Consider the following 24565-nt stretch of genomic DNA (forward strand, 5'->3'; position numbering starts at 1 on the left):
ATTGGCACAAACTAAGGGCAAGACTCAACTATATGCTACCTACAAGAAACCTACTTCATATATAAAGACACAAACAGATTCAAAGCAAAATAATGGAGAAAAATACACCAGGCTGAGAAAAATACAATTAATCAAAATAAAATTTGTTCAGTTCATAGTTGTAGAGAGACACATAAATATCCCTCCCATCATTATGACAAGGCAAAAACTGAACATAATTCAAATTAACAACTCCTCTTTAACCCACCATAGAACAGAAATTGCAGGACAAACAAGTGACCCAAAATCTGTAGAAACACAAGCACTTGAAATAAGAAACAATACTCCAGTGTTTGCCTACCTGGAAAAGATGTTGTAGAATGAAGTATCAACTGGTAAGAAGTTACAGCTATAACATTTTAAAGAATATCTAAAAGTCAAGTGTACACAAAAACAGAAACATGAAACCCTTAGAAGTGACAGATATACGGAAGCAAGGTCATACCTTTTGCAGACTTTTCCTCCACAAACCTTACCCGGCGCTCACAGAAGATTGAGGAAAATTCAGAAGAAGCTTTTCTTGTTGTGGTAGAGGGGAAAACCAGCTGCTGGGGAAATTTTCAGAGAAGGGTCTCCCCCATCTTCCCTTCAGATAACAAACCTTAATCTGCAAGGAAAAAGCAATAAAAACTGTTATGTGCAGGCTGTAGATTGGGGGAAATCCAATGCAACTTAGAAAAGAACAAAAACAAAGACCAGCACTGCTCCTAGGAAAAGATGCAGGAATACATACTAGGCCCAGTATTCCAGCTGCAAAAGGACAGGTAGGATTTGTGAAGTCTATACCATGGAGTTCAGGCCAAGACTGAGGTTAAATCAGAGCAAAGAATGCACCCTTCCCCCAGCACCTGCCCCCCAGGCTAATAAGCATTGAGTGAAGGCAATGATGGAATACAGCTGGGAGAACTGCAAGAGCATGAGCCTCTCCAGGCCTCAGCACAAAAGGGAAATGCAAGGCCAAGAAGGGAGCAGATATTGAGGAAACTGACAAAAAAGTTCTGCAAATTAACCCACATCTCAAAGAAAGTTTAGCCAGAAGAATTTAATGGCTAGAGTGTAATGAGAGTAATCACAGCAATAAGGGGCCTAGAACCCAGTTCAATTCCTCATTATACTTTCAGAAGCCTACACATCACAGGTCTGGCAGAAGGAAAGGAGTTCAATTTTACCAGCAAAACAAAATATTTAACTCATATCTACTGTCCTACACAACAACATTTCAGGCTTCTGATAAAAATTCATGAGGTATTCAAAGGGGCGAGGAAAAACAAATTCTGAGAAGACAAAAAGTAATCATCAGAGCCAGACTCTGATATGAGACAGATGTTAAAAACAATCAAGCAGCTTGTCCCAGTTGACATTTATAGAACATTCTAATCTACAAAAGCAAAACACACTGTGAGCCCATTGTGAGCCCATGAAAAGGTGTTTGACATTACTAATCATTAGGGAAATAAAAAATAAAACTATAATGAACTACCATTACCTACCCTCCTGTATGATAAATTAAACTGACTGATATCACCAAAATTGGCAAGAATGTAGATCACCCATAACTCTCAACTTGTAGGCTCACTCTGGATAAAGTTCTGGCAATATCACATATAAGTAAACATCATTTATTCAACTATCCTGTAATTTCATTACTAGGTATTTAACCCCCAAATAAAAGTATATGTACAGAAGAAACGTGTACTAAAATGTTGCACAGCCGTTTTATACATAATAATTAAAAACAGGAAACAGCTGAGTGCACTAGCCGGTGAATGTATTAAATGAATTGATGTTTATCCATACAAAGCAATGCCGCTCACCAATAAAAAGAAATAATACTATTTGACTTAATTTCAAGTTCTGAAACAGACACAAGTAATATGTGTTCTAAAAATATCAGAACAATAGTTGCCTCTTGTGAGAGGCATGAGTTGAGTGGGAAGGGCATGTCCAAACTTTTGGGGATGATGGTGATATTCTGTATCTTGATTTGGTTTACAAGAGTGTGTGCATTCTTGTATACTAGAAAGCATACACTAAAATTTGTGCATTCTTGTACACTAGAAAGCATACGCTAAAATTTGCACTCAGAAAGCATACACTAAAATTTGTGAAATGCATTACACACAAATTGTGTGTAAATTTGACATCAGAAAAAAGACCTGTATATAAATATTGAATTCTATTTAAGATCTGCACGCTGAAATATTTAGAAATGTTCTGATGTCTCTGATTTATTCTGAAATCGACCCAAAAATAAGATGGATGGTTGGAAGAATAGAGGATGGGTAAAGGAATGGACTCCTGATGAAGCAAGAACACCAAAAGATTTGTGGTATAATCTAGGGGAGTGAATATGAGTGTTTACATTTTTTCAACTTTGGTACATGTTTTAAAGTTTTCATAATGAAAATTGAAAAAAAACAGTATACGAGGTAAAGACTGAACACTTTCTCAAACCACTGCAGGTCTCTAACTGAAATGGCAAAATGGAGGAAGTATAAGTTTTTTAGAAGTTTACAGTTCTCACTATTACATAAGAATAGATATTCTAATAACCATAGGGAGGAAAAAAAAATCTTCTCTTCTACCCTTCTAGGTTCTTGCTGGGGGTCTGTAACAAAAGAGATTACCAAGAAAACAAATATACAGATTCATGTATTATGCCATGTGGGAGTTTTCCTGAGAAAGTCAAGATGGGAAGAAGCTGTTAAGCCTGAGTATTCTAATGCTAGGCTTGATGAAGTGTGCCATGGAAAAATGTGATAGGACCAAAGGATATGAGCTAAGTGTGATAAACTGGGGGAACTCAGCAAGGTTTGTTTCATTTCCATTCCTCCCTGCTTTCCTCAGTCTTCAGAAATAGGGACTGTCCTTTCCTTTGGGTCTGGGTAGGCACCTCTCATATGAGGGTCTTATGATCAAACTTGGGGAGTTGGGGAAAATGTCAGAGAGTCCTTCTTGCACCTGCCATTTCTCAAATTTCTTCAGCTGAAAATATTCAGTATGCCAAGGCACCGTATTTTGGAGTATTATGTCCTGAACTGTGTCATACGAAAATAAAACTTAATTGTGACTAAAGTAATCATGGAACATTTTATTACCTCAGAGAGTGAGCAGAAAAATCATAGATCCTGCCCGAGATATCATCCAAGGGACAGGGAGGAACTAGCCAAACATAATAGGTTTAAAAGGACAGTTATAGGAGGAATATAGTTACTTTATCATTACATTCTCTTGTATTTTTCTTTTCAATGTAACAGTTCCATACAGATTTTCCTGGCAAGGTTAAATGCCCAGTTTTAATTACATATTATAGTTATAGTGTTTCCAGTCTATGCAGAGGCATGATTTTTTTCACCAGTGGGACAAATTATTGTGTAGTGGTTAATAGACATCGCAGCCAAACTGCCTAGAATTTTATGCTGGCTCTAAAACAGGCTGGGACCTGGGACCCTTTGCTGCAGTGCTTGCACCTGGACAAATGTCTCCTCAGAGCAACGGAATACAAAGAAACTGTAAGGAACTAAAAGTAACTTCACTCATGTGCAGTTGGGGCAAATGATGAATAACAAGATACAAAAAGACCAAAAACCCAACTGCCGCTTCTGAGGGGCAAAAGCAGGGTACTGCACGTGATCCCTACACACAGCATCATCAAGGGGGTGGGCTAACCACCTAAACCCCCTTTCAGCCCAACCCATGTATCTGCCCCTGCCCTCACCCCATTTAAGGGACCAGCTCACCCCCCTTCAGAGAACAAGCAAGGACACCTGTTAGTTGTTTTTGCTCCCTCATGTGGTAGCATGAGTCCCAATAAAGCCTTGCCTGAATTTCTCGTCTGTCCTTTTATCAATTTCTAGTGATTAAGGAGTCCAAGAACCCTGGTCGGAAACAGCTCTACATTTATTGACTGTTGAACAAAACTACTTATCCTCACAGGGCAAGTATCCTTGTCTGTAAAATGGAGATAATAATAGTACACATCACATAGGGCTTGTTGATTCATAAATTTGCCCCAGTACATAAGGGCAAGGTGAGACCAAAGAGAGAGGCAGACCACTTCAGATTGGTAGGTGGTGGGTTTAATAAGCAAGGGAACTTACATAGGGGCTTGCCTTGGGCAGCTGCAAGACGAGTACATCTCGGTACCCACACGCCAGAATCTTAAAAGTACATACAGAGACCTTAACTGGATTCAGTCACATATCCAGTCCAGATGGTTTCAATAACTCGTTGCTCTTTCAAGGCTGCATCCTTGAAAATGGCTACAGCTGTGGGTACGGTGGGAAGAACGTACATTCCAAGGACAGGAGAGGGGGGTGAGGAGCCTCCACTGTCTGGGTCCAGCCTGTGGGTCAACAAGTGGTCACACCCTCTTGAGGACCTCATCTAATGAGGTTATAGTTAGAATTAAGTGAATTGATGACTAAATCCTCTAGGTCAGTGCAATATAAATATTGGCAATTATAATTTTGAATTATTATTTGCACTTTCATAAAAGCATTTGACATAACAGGTAAAAAACTCTCTTTTGCCTTTATAGTATTTATTAACTTTGCCACTATTACCAAAGGCATAAACCAATCAAGCAAAACTATTTCAGTGGACTTTTAAAAGTGTAAATTGAACAAAAGGAAAAATGACTAATGTTATAAAATATCTTCCTTATGATTACAAGAAATTTGTGCTTTTCTTCCAAGGAGTTTGAAAATCTTTCACGCATAGTTTATCACATCAAATGATTGTGTCTTTAGCACTGGGTTATTATTTTAAGTACACAGTTTTAAGCGCACACACACACACACACACACACACACTCTCATACAGACACATGACTCGCATACATTTCCTAATGTTTAAAATGTTAGTTTTATATTTTTTATAGTATATGTATAATTTTCTTAATATGCAGCATGTGCCACATCTATACAGATTCTTATTTAGCATGTGTAGTATTGTTGTGCAATAGATTAGTAAAAAGAATACACTCCAGATTACACACTCTCAATTAATTAGCCAAAGATACAGAAATTTAGCATCCATGTGGTGGCTCCACAGAGCAGGAGATGATACAGCATACCTCGTCACAACCTTTTTAGACCCAACCGCCAGATTCCCTAGCAAAGCTTGTGTAATTCTCTATGATGTCATCACACAAGTCAGGGTCCTGCCTTGGTGAAGAAGTTTTAATTTTGCAGGGAGTTATTGATTTCTACCCCTTCCCTCATAATTCACAATATTATTCAACGGTTTACATAGACAACTTCTTCAACCTCTTTCTGTTAGAGAATATTTACAGACCCTGGACTCTCCATTTGTTGGCTTTACCTGGATTCAGCATGGCTGCTTTCCTATGAATGAGCAGGAAACCAGAGCATGTGCTCAGTTTTTCTTTCAGTGATTTGTGACTCTCCATCTTAATTTCTGGCTTCCAAGAAAGAGCTCTTCTATGCAACATTCTAGAGCTCTAGATGAAACTGAACAACATTGGAGCAAACACTGCTTAAAACAAACAACAACACAAGGCTGAGTGGTTTCCTTCCTTCATGATAGTTGCAAGCCCCTCAAGCTCCTCTCTTAATTCAATTAGCTTCTTAACCCATATTCAGTGGCATGAAAAGAAGTAACTGTGCTGCTGTCGCATGTTTGCCAGGTCACAATTTTCATTTTTATTTATCTGGTTTTAGTTCATTATTTTATGTTGTTTCTGTTGTTGCTATTGTTTTAGTTATGTTTTCTAAGCCCCTGAACACTGTTGTGGATTCTACACATTTTAATTTCCATGGCCAGAGAATCCAGTGATGCCACAGAATCTGTTCCACAAAAGATAATTTTTTTATGAGTATCATTGTGTGTGTGAACTTTCAGGGGAAATAATAGAGGTATATCAATTTTTTCCTTGGTTATCTCTCATTTTGTCTTAATAGATACAAGTATTTTCAAACAGTGAAATAAAGACCCCCTTAGTTAGAATGGTATGTCTCATTAAATTTCTAAATTGTAGAAAACATTACTGTGATATAAGGGTAAGGTAATTGTGTACTCCTCACATAGACACTCAGCAATCTACTTAATCACTCTGAGTTTTAGTTCCCCTTTCTATGAAATAGAAAGTAGTAGCTATTATTAAGTTATCCGTTTTTCTAGTTCAAATATCAGGTCTCAATTCAATGCAAAACATACAAATAAATAATTTTTAAATAGATAAATAGATGTGTACACTATATTTATAAATTGAGCCCAGTTTGAGCAGGGCAATGCGCTTAAGGGAATTCAATTAAAGTTCAAATAGTTTGATGAATTTAAAAGATAGATATAATTATGAATAGTGTTTAGGTAAATATTTCAACAACTGAATCATCTGGTAGTGTTTCAAGAGAAGACTAGCACTGAAATGTTGCCTAGAATTATTCACATAATTCTCCATGTCAATAATAAACAGCCTTTGGTTAAAACAGAGGGTTCAGGAGACAATCAGTGGTGTTCGGAATATCCCCACATCACAAATATAGGAGTTTAAATAGCAAGACTATAAGAAAAATTTAATAGACACATTTACCTTTATTCTGGTAATAGACATCACATCTTCAAGATGTTATATACGTAAAAGTTCAATCCATTTTCAATGAGAAGTAGCAAATAGTAATTTGGCTAAACCTTGCACAGATGCTTGGAAGAACTTTCTGGCTGAGATGATGAAGAGACGTGAGACTTGGGTTCCAAGTAAGATTGTAGATTCTCATTCCTTAAAGATAAAAATAAGATGTCTATCTTCTTGGTATCACTTTACTGCCAACCTAGGATTAAGGCAGGGAGATGAATGAAGTAGGCATTAAAGTTTCATTCTAGGCCTGTAACCCAATGAATTTCTTGAATTTACCATTTTTATCTTGTAACAGATTCAGCAATGAGGCAAAATTACTAGGCAACCCAATTTCTTAGGGTTGAAGCAATGTCACAGATAATTAAATAGGAACTGGGGTTTTGTCCTGGTTTCAATAAATTGGCCAGCTGGACCACAAGCAACATCTCCCCATGCAGTTACAGAGATCTAGCAGTGTGTTAATAAAAGCCTCAGGGAGGTCCTACGAACTATTGGCCATTTTCTACATGAGATGTAACTCTGGGCAATTTCAAAATGTCTATCTAGTACTCCTCTTCCAAAAGAAATAAGAGTATAAGAGTACTCTTATGTATGTATGTATATGTGTATGTGTGTTAAGTGGCCTAAAAAGAATTGAAAATTAATGAAACATGGAAAAATGGCTACCTTCTCTCCCCGTTCCCCCATATTCAGCTTTGCTAATTCAACAACTCACCAGCTGTTAATACTTAATACTCAAAGGAAAAACACATTTGCAATTTAATTAAAGCACAAGCTGGTAGGTTCTATTTAGAAATTCTATGGTAAAGGAAGTTTTTTCTCCCCACACCATTTTTCTAAACCAACCTTTCTAATACCTGACATTTCTCACATTTAACTTGCTAATGCTGTTAATATTGAAATCAGTCTAACGGAAATAATGAGAAATTTAAAAATAATAAGAATAAAAATTGATGTACAATTAAATTCACTTAGATATTTAAGCATAATATAAATAATATCATTCAACATTTTTGAATAATTCAATTAGGTGAAAATTGACTGGAGAAAAACAAGATGAGGGGATAAAAGTAGATACTTTCTTTTACATTTTGCTCATGAGCTAAGAAAAGATTATACTTCTGTTCACTTAATAATCAAAATCAACAATACTAATGAGTTTTAATAGAATTGCCACAAAAAGTTAAATATCGTTACATTTTCCAATTTATGGAAACAATAATAAAAAAAATTATGTTCTAATAGGGCTATTTCTTGCTCAGTTTGTTAAAGAGAAAAAAACCCCTGTAATTACAAGATCCTCTCTCTAGGGAACCAATTCTTGACTATAAATTTCAATGGCAATTTTCCCACTTATCAGAACAATTTGAAAATTACACACAATCCATTTTTAGGTTTTTTATTTTTCAAATTCAGACGTCACAACACTTATATGTTTTAATAAATGTTAAATTGACATCTACTAACTTACAAACTAAAGTTTAAAATATTTCCATTACCCAAATTTTCTTTTAGTTTGATTCTCCTTTTCTTATCTGTTATAAATATTACCCACAAATACAACCAAGTATAGATTCTGACAAAGAGCCTTACATAAACAGCCCCTATGATATTTGTGGCATTTTTGTCTATAACTCTTTTTAAAAACCTAAGAAATTTCTAAATCACAGCATACTTTTGTAACATAATGTGAAATCTTAAGAAAAGCGGCAATATTTTGGTGATATGTAGTCCAAGACAATCAACAAATTATTACTAATTTATCAATAAAGAGGCATGTATATACACACATGGAAGAAGACAGAAGGCACAAATAGAAGGATCAGTAAGACTCATTAATGCAATGTTAATAATGGCCATGTATTGTGGTAGGATTATATTTCAATTCTATTTTCTTTCATATATTTTTCAGTTTTTAAAATTTTCTATAGTAAGCATGTATTACTTTTATTGTCATAAACATAAACATTACTTTTAAAGACTTGTTTCATGATTAAATAGAAGAGGTTATATGCTTAAATAGTAAAGACATTAATATGTCTGAGGAAAGAGAAAAAATAAAATAGTCTTATGACAATTTAATCTCTGTACATTCAACAGATACCATTGAAAAGAAAATTTTTTCATAGCTATAATATACTCTATAAAAATAAAATTTCTACCACTAATTCTTTCTGCTTTCTATGCCTGGCAGATTTAGAAGCTAAATGTCATATGTAAATTTAGCCTTTATTTAACTTTTAATTTAACAGCATCCATAGCAATTTTTTACTTGATAGTTTAAATAATTTCACTTAGACTTTTTCAGTAATTTGCTTATTTTCATTTATTCTTAGCTCCATCCCTCCTGAGAGAGGTCTAAACAAGTGCATTACAATGTGATTTGAATATCAGAAGCATCTATAAAGTGTAGACACAACCCAGAAGAAGGAGAAATTAAATTGTTTGTAAAAACTGTGAAGTCATCCAAATTTCTTCACAGGTGGTATGTGAGATTAGAAGAATACATAGTTTTCCAGGACCAGATGTCAGAAAAACTGACATATTTAGTGCTATCTTTGATTCCTTCTCCTCTTTCACACATCAGTCTCCCCCATCAACAAGCCATCATATTTTGCTTTTTCTGCTTTCCAAATATGTTCTCCTTTTATTAACTATTGCCAGGGCTTCCCCTCAGTCTTTCTCTACCTTTGGCCTAAATAACAGTGACTGACTCCTAGCTATTTTCCTTGATATTAGTCTCTCTGCCCAATATTGCATCTCACTCCTATCCCACAAGAGTTAATTTCTAAACAAGCATTTATTCATTTCACACACTACTTAAAAAGGTAGCACTACACTCTATTATTCATGCAATAAGCTCCAAAATATTTATATGACCCCTAAAACCTATTCAAACATGAACTCAAACAAATTTCCAACTTCTATCTAGTAACAAACTCTGCCCCACCAACACATTTCCATCTATGATATACTCTATGCGTCTCTCAGTTTCTATCTCTGTATTTCCATTACTTTTCTGCCCCTGCTCATGCTTAACCTCTGCCGATATGGCCCAATAGTTCCTCCGTCTCTTCTAAGTTCCAGTATACCAGTTTTTACTGATTGACATTTTCTTCACTATGATATGAACTTCATATCATAGTGAGATGATGATGAGAATTACATTGTCTTTCTTTGTATCCTCAACATCTAATATATAAAAGAAGGAATGAAAGAATATTTTGAAATCTAAAGCTCCCAAGTAGTTCCTTTACTCTATATCATATCTAAGATCAAAACTATCATATTCATTTTTTATCTTGTAATACATGTCTGACAATGAATTATTTTTGTGTGACTCCACATTTCAGGCGCACACAACTTTAAAAAAACACTGATTTTTCCCTGTAATATATTCTATTTCTTACCCAAAATGATCTAACCTTCCATTAGATAAATTTCTGAATATCCTTGAATAAATTCCATTTTTGAATAGAATAAAATTAGAATGAAGTTCACTTGGGTTTTTTTTAATTGACAATTTTTAAGACAGGCAGAGATGCAATTTTAAATACTTCTGCTGCACATAATATATATCTAATAGTTCCTTGTTTCTTAAAGCTAGCATCTCCACCCCTCTCTAATAGACAATAAAACAAAAGAAAAAAATACAAAGTACTTGAGTTTTATAAGAGAGAAAAAAATGCTTCTGTGAATTTTGAGAGTGCTTTAGAGGTGCCTACTTTTATCTGGGGAATATTTTTACAAGATAGAAGAGTTAAACACAATCATTTAGAGATGCTTGGTTTTAGTGTTTAAAAAAAATCGAATTTACACATTTTCTGAAAATGACTTTTTTACCAAGCTGAACTCATTTCATTTCCTACTTACAATTTGTCAATAAGATAAAAGCTTATTTATTTCTCCCCTTTAGAACAACGATTTTTATGGTGGATAACTGAAAGAAAAATCAGAATCCTTGAAATTCAAATTTCCTATGAGGGAAGACTTTTCTAAAGAATAACATCTGTTTGAGTTTTCTTTTTTTGCAAATTAAACATGAAAATGATAATTATTAAAAATTGGCATGGAAATTTCCGATGCATATTTTCATGATTTTTATTTCCACAGTATCACAAAAAAAAGTGTGTCCAACTTGCTGTGAAGTTACTTGGATTGACTGCATAAGAGGATTTAAAAGTAAATCTAAGAGAAATTGGGCAGTAGTGTCAATAAAAATCAAGCAGTGTGATGTAAGAAAAACCTGGGTTCTATTTTTGCAGTCAGTGGAATGTTTTTATTCTTAATAAGAAAGCACTGTTCTTCAGATTGACAAAATAATTGATTTTTCTTTGTCATAAAAATACTATAAAATTAAAAATAGAAACATTGATATTTAAGTGATATGTTTCTCATGCCAGCATCTTGAAGTCAAAAAAGATAAAGAAAAAAATGTATTCCCTACCTTTCCTATTCCAGTTAATATCACCACAAATTTTGTTCATATTGGTTTTTCCCTCTGGCTCAAAGTTTGCCAGGAGGAATTCCCTGTGTCTCTAAACCCGTCTTCTTTTTCTCTATTATTTTGTGACATTCTGGCGATTAAATAGATGGAATATTTCCAATGTGCACATGCCTCTCCACATTTGTTTGCCGCTTGGCACCCACACTGATCCCCAGGGAGCCTGCAAATGAAGGGGAAGTGCATCTTCCTCAGCTATTCTGCCCCAGTGGGATAACTCCAGGTTCCAGTGCCAAAACAGATGGGAAGAAAACTGTACTAAATGTTTTTACAGTATGTTAAACAAAGCAGTAATAGTAGCAGAAACAACAATGAAACCAAACATCTACTGAACACTTAAAAGTAGCAAATGGACTAAGCTTTAGATCTCAAAAAAGCCCAACCTGTTGTCTCAGAAACTTCAGTGGCATTACAGTGGTTATTGTGCCTATTCTTGATTACAGTCCACTTTCCCTCAGAGGCAGGCACTTGTCCTAAGGGAACAAGGCTTGACACTTGAGTGTCCTAGTATAAGTCTGAGGGAACAGCATGTTAAAATGCTGGAAACCAGACAGGGAAGAGAAAGGATAGATGTTCAAAGAATGGAAAGTACCTGTACTTCAGTAGGGCTGAAGCTTAGTATGAGAAAGGAAAAGAATGACAGAAGAAAGTGAATAAATCGGGAATCAAATCATGAAGAATCTTGTAAGTCTTTTCAGACGTTATGCTCCGGAACAATTAACATCTTAAGTGCAAAATACAGGCTCATATTAAGTTATAGAGAGGACATTTTAGTTGCAGTGTTAAAAATGACGTGGATAAAAGCAAGATTGATGGAGAAAGATCAATTAACAGATTGTTGTAGTTACCTAGATGACAGTTAATAATGGCTTGATCTAAGGCAGAGTTTCTCAACCTCAGCACTATTGATATCCTGGACTGGATAACTCTTTGCTGTGGGGGGCTGTCCCATGCATTGAAGGATGTTTGGCAGAATCCATGGCTACTACTCACTAGATGCCAGTATCATCCCCACCCTAAGTTTTGACAACCAAAAATGTCTCCAGTCTTTGTTAAATATCCCCTGGGGGCAAACACCTCCCTTCACCCCATTGCATCTCCTACCTTCTTCTTCCCTTTAAGAACACTGATCTAAGATAGTGGTAAAGGGGATACACTAAAGAGGGGGACTGGAGTAATAGTTAAAGGATACTATGAACCTCAACCATAAAATGGTGATCTATTGGTTACAGAGTTTGAGGGAGGGGGTAAGATATTTGAATCAGAATGAAAGGGTGTATTTTACTCTCTACTAGGAATAATATAGGCTTTTACATAGGGAGGTGATGATACCAGATTTACATGCTTGAAAAATAAATGGTGGAGATATATAGACTCGTGTATATATATAGACACATATACACACATAGAGTATTTCAATGTGAAATGAAGAGCATCTCAGCTAAAGACATGACAGTGGAAATAGAAGGAAACCAAATGGTAAAGGTTTTGATGACCTTCTGGGGGAATGAGTTAGATTTTTATCAAGGGTCACTCCAACTATTCTGGAAAACATAAAAGAAGCAGCAGGTTTGGAGAATTAGGAGTCAGAAAACATATTAATTTTAGCTACCCATCACTAACAATGTTCGGAAATATAATTAGTTTCTTTTTTGGAAGGTCTATACAATTTTAGGCACATAATATGGAAAATCAAGGACAAAATATACTTTAATATTTTTTATAGAGAAAATGTGCTCCATTTTTGATATTATGGTACAATGCATTTATTTGCCCAGTTAGGTTAAATGAAAATAATCAACAAAAAAATGTGTGGACAGCTGGAGAGGAAAAAGTTTGCAGTTAGAGCAGAGTGAAAGCATATGATTATTCTTGAGAGCGTATTGGGAGAGCCTGTCCTCATGCTCTCACACAGGATGTTTCTGCTATAATAAAATACTCTTCTATCAAGTCCTTATTAGGCACTTGAGCTTCACGTTTCCTCCTTCTAATGGTAAATGCAGGATATTGTTTGTCAAAAACCTACAATTTTTGCATGCCAATTCACTATTTTCCCTGTAAGCATATAAAAGAAAACTAAAGCTTTTTTAAAAACTGTTTTTATTATCATTAGGCTAACAAGAACCAAAACAGCATATTTTATGCAGCATAAGAAAATTTGAAGTTTTTACATTTTCTTTAAGAGAAAGTAATTTTGGCAAGGATTATTTAACCTGTAAATGATACTTTCATATTCAGTCTGAAATCTTCAAACAATCGTTTGAATAAAATAAGGAATACTTGAAATATAGGTTTCATTATTTAAACTGTTGGAAATTAAATTTTAGCTTAAATTTTAGCAAGATTAGAGAATCTAGTGTTATTTCAGTCTACTGTCACACTTCTAACAGAATATTTTTTGTATACATATTTCACCTATTTATGTTTAAGGAATAAACAGGTGTTCAATATAAAATAGTCAGAAAAGTATCCAGTATTAATTATGGTTACCATTTGGTATATAGGCTTTCATATCTATACTGATACATAAATATTTTCAAAACTGTGATCAACACATTTTGATAACTTCATTACCTCCTTATATTTATTGGCCAATTTCCAGTAAAGAGACTGTCATAAATTTGAATCAGTAAATTTTATTCCACTTAAAGGATATATCAAAATTTAACCCATCTCTTTAAGAATGACATATAGAAGTTGTGGCCAATATTTGAATAAAATAGACAACATCAATATCACTGCCATGATATATAAATTGTGGTTTATTTGTTCAAATCTTTATTATATATTTCTGGAAGGAGATTCCCAGGTTAAAAGGCGTTCTTACTTTGGAAATTTCTTTTTAAGTTGCAAAATTATATTGATTCGCTCTTGTATTAGTTGTGCATGATTTTGCCCATATTCCTACATCTTTTACAACACAAGCATGTTTCAATTGTTTAAATTGTGGAAACAATATAGACACAGTTCTGAATCCATTAGGAAAAGTATGTACATTATGTCCTACAGCCAGAAAGCAAAATGAAACAAAACACTTTGCACTGAGAGATAAACCATAAATAATCGGGTCTCTTTGTTTAGTTCTAGGCTCCAATCTCAATAAAGTCCATGGCATTTTCTATAATTTCCTAGTTCCCTAATGAAAAAATTCTATCCTTGATTTTTGCACAGCTTTCATCTAAGGATAAGACCTTATCTTTGTGGATAAAATGATAACAACATAAGAAAATTGTTTTTTCACCATAAACAGGCTAACCGTACACTCAGTAAATTTGATAATTCTGTTGTGCTTAAAAAAAAATCAATAACTGTTTTTGGTTTTGTGTTTTAAATTTGATAACCAGTTCTTTGAAAGCCTGGACTTTTTTCCAGTTCTTTGAAAGCAAACTTCTTTTTTAAATGTTTTGGTCTATCTTTCTTTCAGAGATGTTTACCCAACCCATAGGTTATAAAATGATTTTTAAATTTTAAAGCAGCTTACATATTTAATTACTAGGTATGTCAACATCCTTTTATAGATTAATGCTCCATTTGTAGTTCTACTTTTGTAAGTGTCTTATACATATCTCTGACTTTATTTCTATTGTGTGCTTTTTTAATTGATTACTTTGGTTTCTTTTACATTTAATATGTTGCTATTCATCACATATGACACTAATTTTCTTTGCAGTTTTGTTTTTTGCCAAGTCATTTAACATTATTTTTGTAGTCAAATCCATCATTGCATTTCCTTGCAACGTTTCGTTCTTTAGAAAGCCATCTTAAACATAAAACTTAAAAGTATTCATTTATATTCTAATACAGTTATGATGTTATTTTTAACACTTAAATCACTAACTCATTGGCCTTCAGCCTAAGGAAAACTGGGTTCAAATATCAGATTTGTCCATTGTTAGTTCAAAGTTTGGACAACTTCAGTGATCTTTGAGTCTCACTTTCTCACTTCTAAAAGGAGGTTGATAGTATTTAGTTCATTAGGTGCTTGTAGCGATTTAATTAGATAATGCATATAAATGGTTCAACAGACTTCCTGCTGATAGTAAATAATAAATAATGATGAGGACGACATGGATTCATACTTAAAAAGAATATATGTAGGTATACATAATATATATATAGACCAAAACATCTATAATTTACCAAAGATTTATTTAGATATAGAAATTTAATTATTTGGATAGTTAAGAGATAGCTACTGTCAAAATATATATGCATGTGGGCTTGAAATTAATTTCATCAAAATGTTTTTAGTTCCATTTGGAAGAGAATGTCGAATTAAGCAGTGCTCACGAATACTGGATACATAGAGAAACTTCCTGTGCATGGAAGCTACTTTGGACTTTGGTGTTTAAAGTCTTTGTTCTACTCTTTTTAATGGAATGATTCAATAAATAATGAAAGGTTAACAGTGATGGCAGATCAACAAGCAAAGATAAACACAAAAATGATGCAAGACACAGTGTTCCTGTTCAATATCCTTCAAGTAGTTTCAGATTTAGATTACTTCTAGGCATCCAAGCATGTGAGCTATCACCAGGAATATCTAAATTGCTTTCTCACAGGTTCTACAAAGCACTCTCTTTACTTTATCTACACATTTTAGATGGCACCTCATTGAATTTCTCCTAGCCAATTTACTTTCTGCAAAGCTCACATTTCTCTTACAGTAGAGAAATTTCTTCAGCTCTACTCTTTTAACTTTAGCCTAATAGCACTGGGGGCTTTCCTTAAGTTTCACTGTCAGCAGAACAGCACAAATTTAACATCTATGTGACCCATTTTTACTAAAGAGCAGAAGGAGAAAGTGTAATGCTAAGGGCAATATGGGTATTAATTTTGTCTACGGTTTATACAACTACCTGGATGCATCCCCAAAGAAAACTACTATATTGATCAAACCTAAAAATTAGCTTTAATTTACATAAAACCCTAGCATGAGTTACCTGTATGCTGTAGAAAGATAGAAGGCTTCAGCAAAAATAAACCATAAGAATTTAGAATTCAGACTCATCTGGCACACAAGGCATCAAAAGTATGAAAGTAATATGAAACAAAAATTCCAATTTTATAATAAAATTATTTTAATTAGAAAAAATTAAATTTAATTGTTTTAAAATTTGCTATTATATAACACATTTTATATAAGTATATAATATGAAGGTTTTTTAATAGAAAAATAGAAATAAAATAAATTTGCCAATAATACCATCACTCAAAGGTAAAAAAGTATGAATAATATTCACTGAATCTTCTTCCAGACTTTCTACACACACACACACACACACAATACCATTCCACACATTCAGTTTTGTTGTCTCCTTTTTTCATTTAACATTAAATTATGAAGATGTTTTCTTGTCATTTTTTAAATTCAACAAATACTTATTAAGCAAATACCACTTGCTACAACAGTATGCTACTTATGTTGTAAACAAAAAATTATACAACAGTAATTGCTATTCCCTTGTGGAATTTATATTCCTATTGAGAAGACAGACCATGAACAATGAGCAACTGGACAAAGAACTAAAATATATATTTGTATTTATATGTATGGACATAATTATAAATAAGAAAATTATGAATAAAAGATAAGGAATATATAACTGAGAAACAGAAGTTCTGATTAAAGTTCAGTATAAATATATCTGAAAAAAATGAAAATAACTCTTCAAGTTTCTATTATATAAATTTCCAAAGTTATATATTTTTCAAAAGATTATCCAACATTTTTTACTTATGAGAATAACATATACTAAAACGCTTTTAATTTCATAATAATATAAAATGGTAAACTTATACAAAATGATATTAAGTACACAATAAATGTCAAATAAATATATATGATCTTTTTTATATTTAAAGAGGTTTTACAAAATTTTACACAATTTAACACTATAATGAATCAGTAAGTAAATTAACATGTGGTTAAAGGAAATAAAGCAACAAAAAGTACTAAGTATTAAATAGAAAACCCCAGGCCCCAAATGGCCTCACTTGTATCACTTGTGCCCATGATACCAAACCTACACTTAATACCTGACTTAATTGCAGTTTCCACTTTCCTCAGAAATGTAATCTTAATCATCCCATCTGGACTTTTCTGGTCAGTACCAATGAAGTAATCTGTCACTCAGGTCCTCTCCATTGCCCCAAGGAAGAAACTGCAATCTGCATGATAAAACCCATGCCATTCCCTTCCCTTCAAAAAACATCTCCTGGCCTAAAAATAAGCCTATCTTTTCTTTTGCTCACAGCACTTTTGCCCCACCCTCCTGCCAGTGAAAACTTTTCATTTTGTACAACCCCGTGGAGCACCCTTCCACTTGCTAGATGGGATGCTGCTGGATTCATGAATGGTTGAATAAAGCCCATCCAAATAGATTTTCAAATTTACTTGGTTGAATTTTGTTTTTTACATAATATTAGGATATTTAAAATTTAAATATAAGTATTCTGGAATCAAGCCTAATGCTAAACAAATCCCATATAGCAAAACACTGTAGGGGAGGAAAAATAATTTTTTTCTACCCTTTTAGGTCCTTGGCTGAGACCTGCCTTGCAATAAGGACAGATTTACTAGAAGAAGAACAGGCAGAAGTTTGATAACCTATATAACCTCTGTATACATGGGGGATACCCAGAAAACAGTAACTCCAGAAACCAAGCAGTACCCTGCAGGGCCTTCTCAGGTACAAAAGCCCCTCTGTGTTCCCCATTTCTTTTCTGTAGGAAAAAAAAAACTTTAGTCTTCTAGGCCTTCCCTAAGTTCCAAAGAGCAGGCAAAACAGTTAACAATTAGAGACATGAGGGAATGCAGAAACAAAGGAAAAGCTGTCAATTAAGAAAAGTAAAGATAGCTTAAACAGCAGTTCCCTGATAAAAGAGTCTTAGTTCCTCCTCAAAGGATATACATACCAATCTGATGCATATCTTTGAACTGTTCTGCAGAGATTAGGATCCACCCAGGTGGAGGATAGTGACTACAGGCTGAGCACAAGCAATGGACCCCAGTCTGGTTGGAACCAGAAGGTTGATGATTTAGATTCAGAAACATCACACTGTTACCTCACCACTCACCAATCAGAAGAAAGTCCACAAACTGATGACACACCCTGCAACCCTCACCCTAATGTTGCCTTTAAAAACCCTTTCCTGAAAGCTATTGGCAGTTTGAGTCTTTTGAACATGAGCTGCTCATTCTCCTTGCTTGGCTTCCTGCAATAAACACTGTACTTTCCTTCACCACAGTTCATGGTCAGTAGATTAGCTTTGCTGCATGGTGGGCGAGTGGACCCAAGTTTGGTTTGGCAAGAGTTCTGAAATAGTCCAAGCTTTCACTTTAAATAATATATCCAGATAAAGACAGAAGAAGATGTTGAGGTGTGTGTGTGGCCATGGGGGTGGTGGTGGTGGTGGGCAGTTATGAAAGGACTTTAGTCAAACCACAGTAAACTAGGGTATGGTTGTTATGTGGATTTAAGTCTCAGCCTTCTCCACTGATAAGAGTTTCTACCCTCTCTGCCTAGTATAGCAAGGGAGACACCTTTATAAATAGAGATTTTCTTTTTAAATGTAAATGTCTCTTACAAAAGGGTAACTTCTACTGGGTTTTTAGAATTTCTCCTGAGTCTGCTGTTTCTTAAAAATAATTAGACTGAAATGATCCTTATACCAAAGAGACATATTTTGTGGTAGTAATTCTGCTCCTCTTCAACATATGCTTCATATTTGACCAGAAAAACAAAATTAAACTTCTTGATATGGAAAACCATTAAGAAGAACTCTAGCTGTGTAGAAATGAATACAAAAGTATATAAATGATAGAGAATTTAAGGCAAAAGTGAAAAATGAGACAAAAAAATACAGTAGTTATTTTCCATGGAATGAGATGACTTTATATACATTAAACAAACGTCTTATAAAGGTAGAAATATACTAATATTTTTTAAAAATTCATAAGACTGTCAAAAATTCATTTTCAAGAATGATATACTGCATATTTAACAAATAAATTAATATCAGTCATCAGAATTAGAGTAAAACTATGAACAGTCGACATGGGCACAATCACAGACTTTAGTAAGGATAAAATGATGCAGTGTGCTCTTGTGCAGGTCTTCAGTACCTCCCCATTAAAGATGATAACAAACCCTAATTAGTGTGTTTAAAGAGACATTTTTGTCTAGATTTTCTCCTGGGAATACTGCTCTGTGTTTGTTGAGTGCATTTTTACTTCCAACACTTATCACCAATCTTGGACTGCTTAAAGACTTGTCTTTAGTATCAGAGTGCCGTAAGTTTATTTCTGTGAATGGCTCTTCATGATTATGCTCTTCAAATTGCCACCTGTTTACTGGATAATGAAAATGGCCAATTGGGGCTTCCCTGGTGGTGCAGTGGTTGAGAATCCGCCTGCCAATGCAGGGGACACGGGTTTGAGCCCTGGTCCAGGAAGATCCCACATGCCGTGGAGCAACTAAGCCTGTGTGCCACAACTACTGAGCCTGCGCTCTAGAGCCCGTGAGCCACAACTACTGACTCCGAGTGCCACAGCTACTGAAGCCCACGTGCCTAGAGCCCGTGCTTGGCAGCAAGAGAAGCCCGCACACCACAACGAAGACCCAACACAGCCTAAAATAAAAATAAATAAATTTATTTAAAAAAAAAAGAAAATGGCCAATTGACGATGCAGTCCTTCATTTTTCATATTCTGAGTATTCGGTGCCTTGTTTTTTCTGGTGGATGCTTTCTGTTTGTGAGAGTAGCATATTCTGCTGTTGTTTACAATAAGAAAAGACAGTGTTTTCTTGATGGGAAGACAATTCTCTACTTAGAGAATAAACTGAGATGAATGTACCATTATATTATCTGTACAGTGTATTACTTTATATGCATTAAAAAATGGGAATTACAGTTTCTCACTATGTGTAGGAAAAATGAACATAGTAAGTTCTCAATGAATGCTTTATTATTATCATTATTATTATTATTATCATCATCATCATCACCATTATTTTGCAGTAATGTCCTAGGAAAATGTTGGGTGATGTATTCTATTCAGGGAATAAATCCTTCCACAGCAGATTTTGTACATTTCTGTTTTTAAAAAGTGATGTAGGTTGTTCAGGGACCACACTCTTGTTATCATGGTACATGTAAATCCCTTCTTGAGTTTCTTTTTCCATTTCTGCTATCACCCCTACAAAGCAGGTACTCTAAAATATTTAATATATGTTCTTAACTTATATGTATCTTTGCAATATAAGCAGTAACATTTTGCATGTTTGTATGTTTACAAATAATATTAAGGGTTTGCATTATTTTTTCCTATTTTTCTCATTCAACAATTTGAGCTATCTGTTGCTGCATATTTGTTGCAAATTATTGTTACATTCCCTCTATCACATGAATTCCCCATATTTCATTTAACCATTCACCTGCTAATGGATACCTAGTGATCTCCAGAAACATTGAAAATATCTTCCTAATCAGTGCTGCTCTTCTCTTATCAGAAATCTTTATTTGGATAAAATTTAGCTTACCAATTCTAATCTTATAAGATCTGTTCTTTTGGTAATAAGTTTTTCTCTTCCTCTAGGATACAAATATTTTTCTTCTCCATTATTTTTATTCATTTTTTTGAATCCTCTTTTATATATGGTGCAAAATCTAGGCCTGGGCTTATTGTTTTTCTCCATAGAAATTTAGTTTTCCCAGCTCTATCTGCTAAACTATCTGGCATTTCTCCCTATGTAGCACCATGATTATCATATATCAGGTACTAATATAGACATGGAATTGCTTCTCAACATTTTCTTTTTTTTTGCATTGATCTGAGGCCTATCCTTTCAAGAAATGGACTGGTTTTATTTCTATAATCTCTTAATATAACACTACATTAAGGTAATCCTCTTTCTGTTATCTTCTTTTCCAAAGTCTAATAGATCTTTCTTAACTTTTATTATACTATATAAATATGAGAATGACTATAGAAGTCCTAAAAAAAAATCAAGCTGATATTTTTTACTGGAGGGTTTTTAATTTGAGGATATAATTGCAAAAATAATTACCATTACAAAGATGTGTCCCAGTAAGAAATATTGTATAATGATCAAGTTAATTCAAATATTTCATGTCCCTTAATATGATTAAAAATCTTTTAACCATAAAGATATTTTCCATGATTTTCAGGGTGATTATTTTATACTTGTAATTTGCCTTAATAGTGAGAAATAATTCAATTTCTATTTCAGAAGTGTTGATATAAGGAAGTTTAACTTTAAATATTGCATGTGCAAGAACTTATTAAGACTTGCTGATCTTGGTTGCAAGATTTTTGTTGCCTCATTCTATTGTAGCTTATTAAAGGAATAATTATGTAATCCACATATAATGACATTTTTCTCTTTTTTTCTTGTATTTACATATCTGATGCTTTTCTTTTCATGTAGCATTGGTCACAACTTTCAGTACTAAAATAAAATGTAGACACAATAGTGACATCCTTATGGTGCATTTATTATTAAAGGAATACATCTAAAGATTCTCCATCAGGTATATAAGCATTTTTTATTCTACTTATTTTGTCTAAGTGTTCTTTTTTATTTTTAGCCATAAACAGGGTTGAATTATGTAATTTTAAAAATTTTGTTAATTTTAAGACTTTTTTAATTAACATGATGAATTGCATTGCTAGATATTTTAACTTATAACTCTTTTTACCTTTATGAGGTAAAAAGAGGCACTTGATTAGAATTCATTTTAATAAACTATTAGATTCATTAATTTTTTCTTCAGACATTTGAAATGTATGTTTCTATATAAATTAGAGCTATAATATTTTCCTATGATGGCATTATTTATATCAAGAATATGTTAGCCTCATAAGAATATTAAGCCTTTCTCTCTTTATATCTGATTGCTGGCATAATTTGTATAGAATAGAAATTGTTGCTTCCTTTAAATAATTGGTGGGGCTTCCCTGGTGGTGCAGTGGTTAAGAATCCGCCTGCCAATGCAGGGAACACGGGTTCGATCCCTGGTCCGGGAAGATCCCTCATGCCACGGAGCAAGTAAGCCTGTTTGCCACAACTACTGAGCCTGCGTGCCACAACTACTGAAGCCTGCACACCTAGAGCCCATGCTCCACAACAAGAGAAGCCACTGCAATGAGAAGCCCACGCACCACAACGAAGAGCAGCCCCCGCTCCCCACAACTAGAAGAAAGCCCGCACACAGGAATGAAGACCCAATGTAGCCAAAAATAAAATTAAATTAAAATTTTTTTTAAATAATTGGTAAAAATAATCTGTGAACTATTTGAGAAATACAGATTTTAGGATAGGAGATAATAAGTCCCTACTTGGTGTGAATACAAGTAGCCATATGTGAAATACGTTTGTCCATTCAGCCTGTTCTTTTTCTTTTCTTTATACTCAGTCTTGTGTTATATTTGAGAAGAGTTTATTATTATTTTACTAGTGCCAGGAGATGCTCTAATCACATTGCAAACATTAAGGATTTAATCCTCACAATAGTATATACTGTTGTTGCCAGAGAGGTTAATCAACTTGTCCAAGGCCACAAAGCTAATAAGAGGGCCACCTAGCTAACCAGCTAATTTGAATTCAGATAGTCCATGGACTTTGACTGTAGCCATTACCCTAAAAGTCACCACCTTAAAAATAAGATTTTAAAAGACTGTGAATGTTTATTCATTCAGAATCTTGGTGTCAATATCTAATTTTATTTTTATTTATAGATTACCTCTTAGTCATCTTCTAGAACTACTCACTTCTTCCACATCTATCATACCTATTCCTTTCTTTACTTTCTGCATCTGGATATAGGAGAACTACCTCTGCAGATAATGGAATAGTTCTACACAAGCATGGTCTTGAATGTCATATGGTTGGGGGGTTGTTTAGAACATAGGATACAAGGAGTCAAATACTCACCATATCCCATCAGCATGCTTAAAGCAATCTAAATGTGACTAGGCACACTGATTCCAGAGTCTACCTGTCTGGTCCAATCCTGGCTCCTCACTTGGTTGTGTGGCCTTGAACTATATGTTTACCTTCCCTGCACTTCAGCTTTCTCATTTGTAAAGTGGGGTTAATAATATCACCTACCACACAGAGCTTTTGTTAGAGTTAAAAACCAGTACAGTCAAAAAACTTAGTATCTAATAGTATACATTACTTAAAGTATTTCTTATTCCCCTTAAGACATATATCATTTGGGCACTGGCATAATAGATATTTAAGTAAACATGTTTTTCACCTAATTGGGTGTCAGTGGTGTCAGTGTTTGGTAACAGTGTGGGGGGTGTGTGTGTGTGTGTGTGTTTTTATATGCAATCCCCTGCCCCATATCCAGCACCACCAGCTGCCCCAGCACTCAAAAATTCAATAAATAATTGTGCATGTGTGAGTGAATAAAAACAACATGTTTACCGTTATGCTTCTCCATGTATTACTTATTTCACTCTCAAATAAGTATTATTTTGTTTTTGCCTCCCTGAAAATTTAAGAGAAAAGAGGGAAACATTCAGTTACTGAATCAAAGAATATATAGCAAGTTATGAATTGGAGAATTCAACTGAATTTTTTTTCATGTTTTAGGACAGAAAAGTACTGGAACAATGGTATGGTAAAACAATAGAAATTGAACAAAACTTCCATTTATTATTTAACTTCTTTCAAGTGTAAAATAGGTACAGGTTTCTTATTATTTGGAAATAAACTTCTGGATCTGAACTTAAAAGAAGCATTAGTTTGACTTGTTATAAAAGTGAGTGTTCCTAATACAATATTAAAAATTGGCAAGCCAGGACCTTGGATGATTCTTTGCAAGAACATGGTAGTAGTAGAAGGTCTACTTTACCCTGGCTGATCTTGGTCTCTCCATTTCTTGTAGGGTTATAAAGTTCATGTCTCTGTAGGAAAACACTAGCTTGCGGCAAGAGCCTAAGGGCAATTAGACGGTAATTTAATACTCTGATCCTACCCTTTAAGTAATTCCCTTCCATAAGAAAAAAACAAAAAATTACGCTCTTCACATTGGTACTCAGTGCAATAAAAATTTGTATGTTACAGATTAGGTTGTAGGGAGAATGGCTTATAAAAAAGAACCATTAGGGAGGAGATTATGATTTATAATAGATTTATTGTAAATTTTAAAATACACACATTTTTAAAAATCAAACTTTTTTTTTTTTTTTTTTGCGGTGCGCGGGCCTCTCACTGTTGTGGCCTCTCCCGCTGTGGAGCACAGGCTCCGGACGCGCAGGCTCAGCGGCCATGGCCCACGGGCCCAGCCGCTCCACGGCATGTGGAATCCTCCCGGACCGGGGCACGACCCCGTGTCCCCTGCATGGGCAGGCGGACCCTCAACCACTGCGCCACCGGGGAAGC

General features: G+C 34.4%; 1 long non-coding RNA gene across 1 annotated transcript in view; it reads right to left on the reverse strand.

The window, feature by feature from the left end:
* Positions 1-331: 331 nt before the first annotated feature.
* The window catches only part of LOC307185680, a 38355-nt gene continuing 14121 nt past the window's right edge, over positions 332-24565 (reverse strand). The window contains exons 2-3 of the long non-coding RNA XR_013828144.1: positions 6596-6833; positions 332-646 (exon numbers count right to left, since the gene is read on the reverse strand). This is a non-coding gene — a long non-coding RNA (uncharacterized lncRNA). The remainder of the gene's footprint in view (positions 647-6595; positions 6834-24565) is intronic.

This window comes from Stenella coeruleoalba, assembly GCF_951394435.1.
Source record: "Stenella coeruleoalba genome assembly, chromosome: 4".
NCBI classification, from domain to species: Eukaryota; Metazoa; Chordata; class Mammalia; order Artiodactyla; family Delphinidae; genus Stenella; species Stenella coeruleoalba.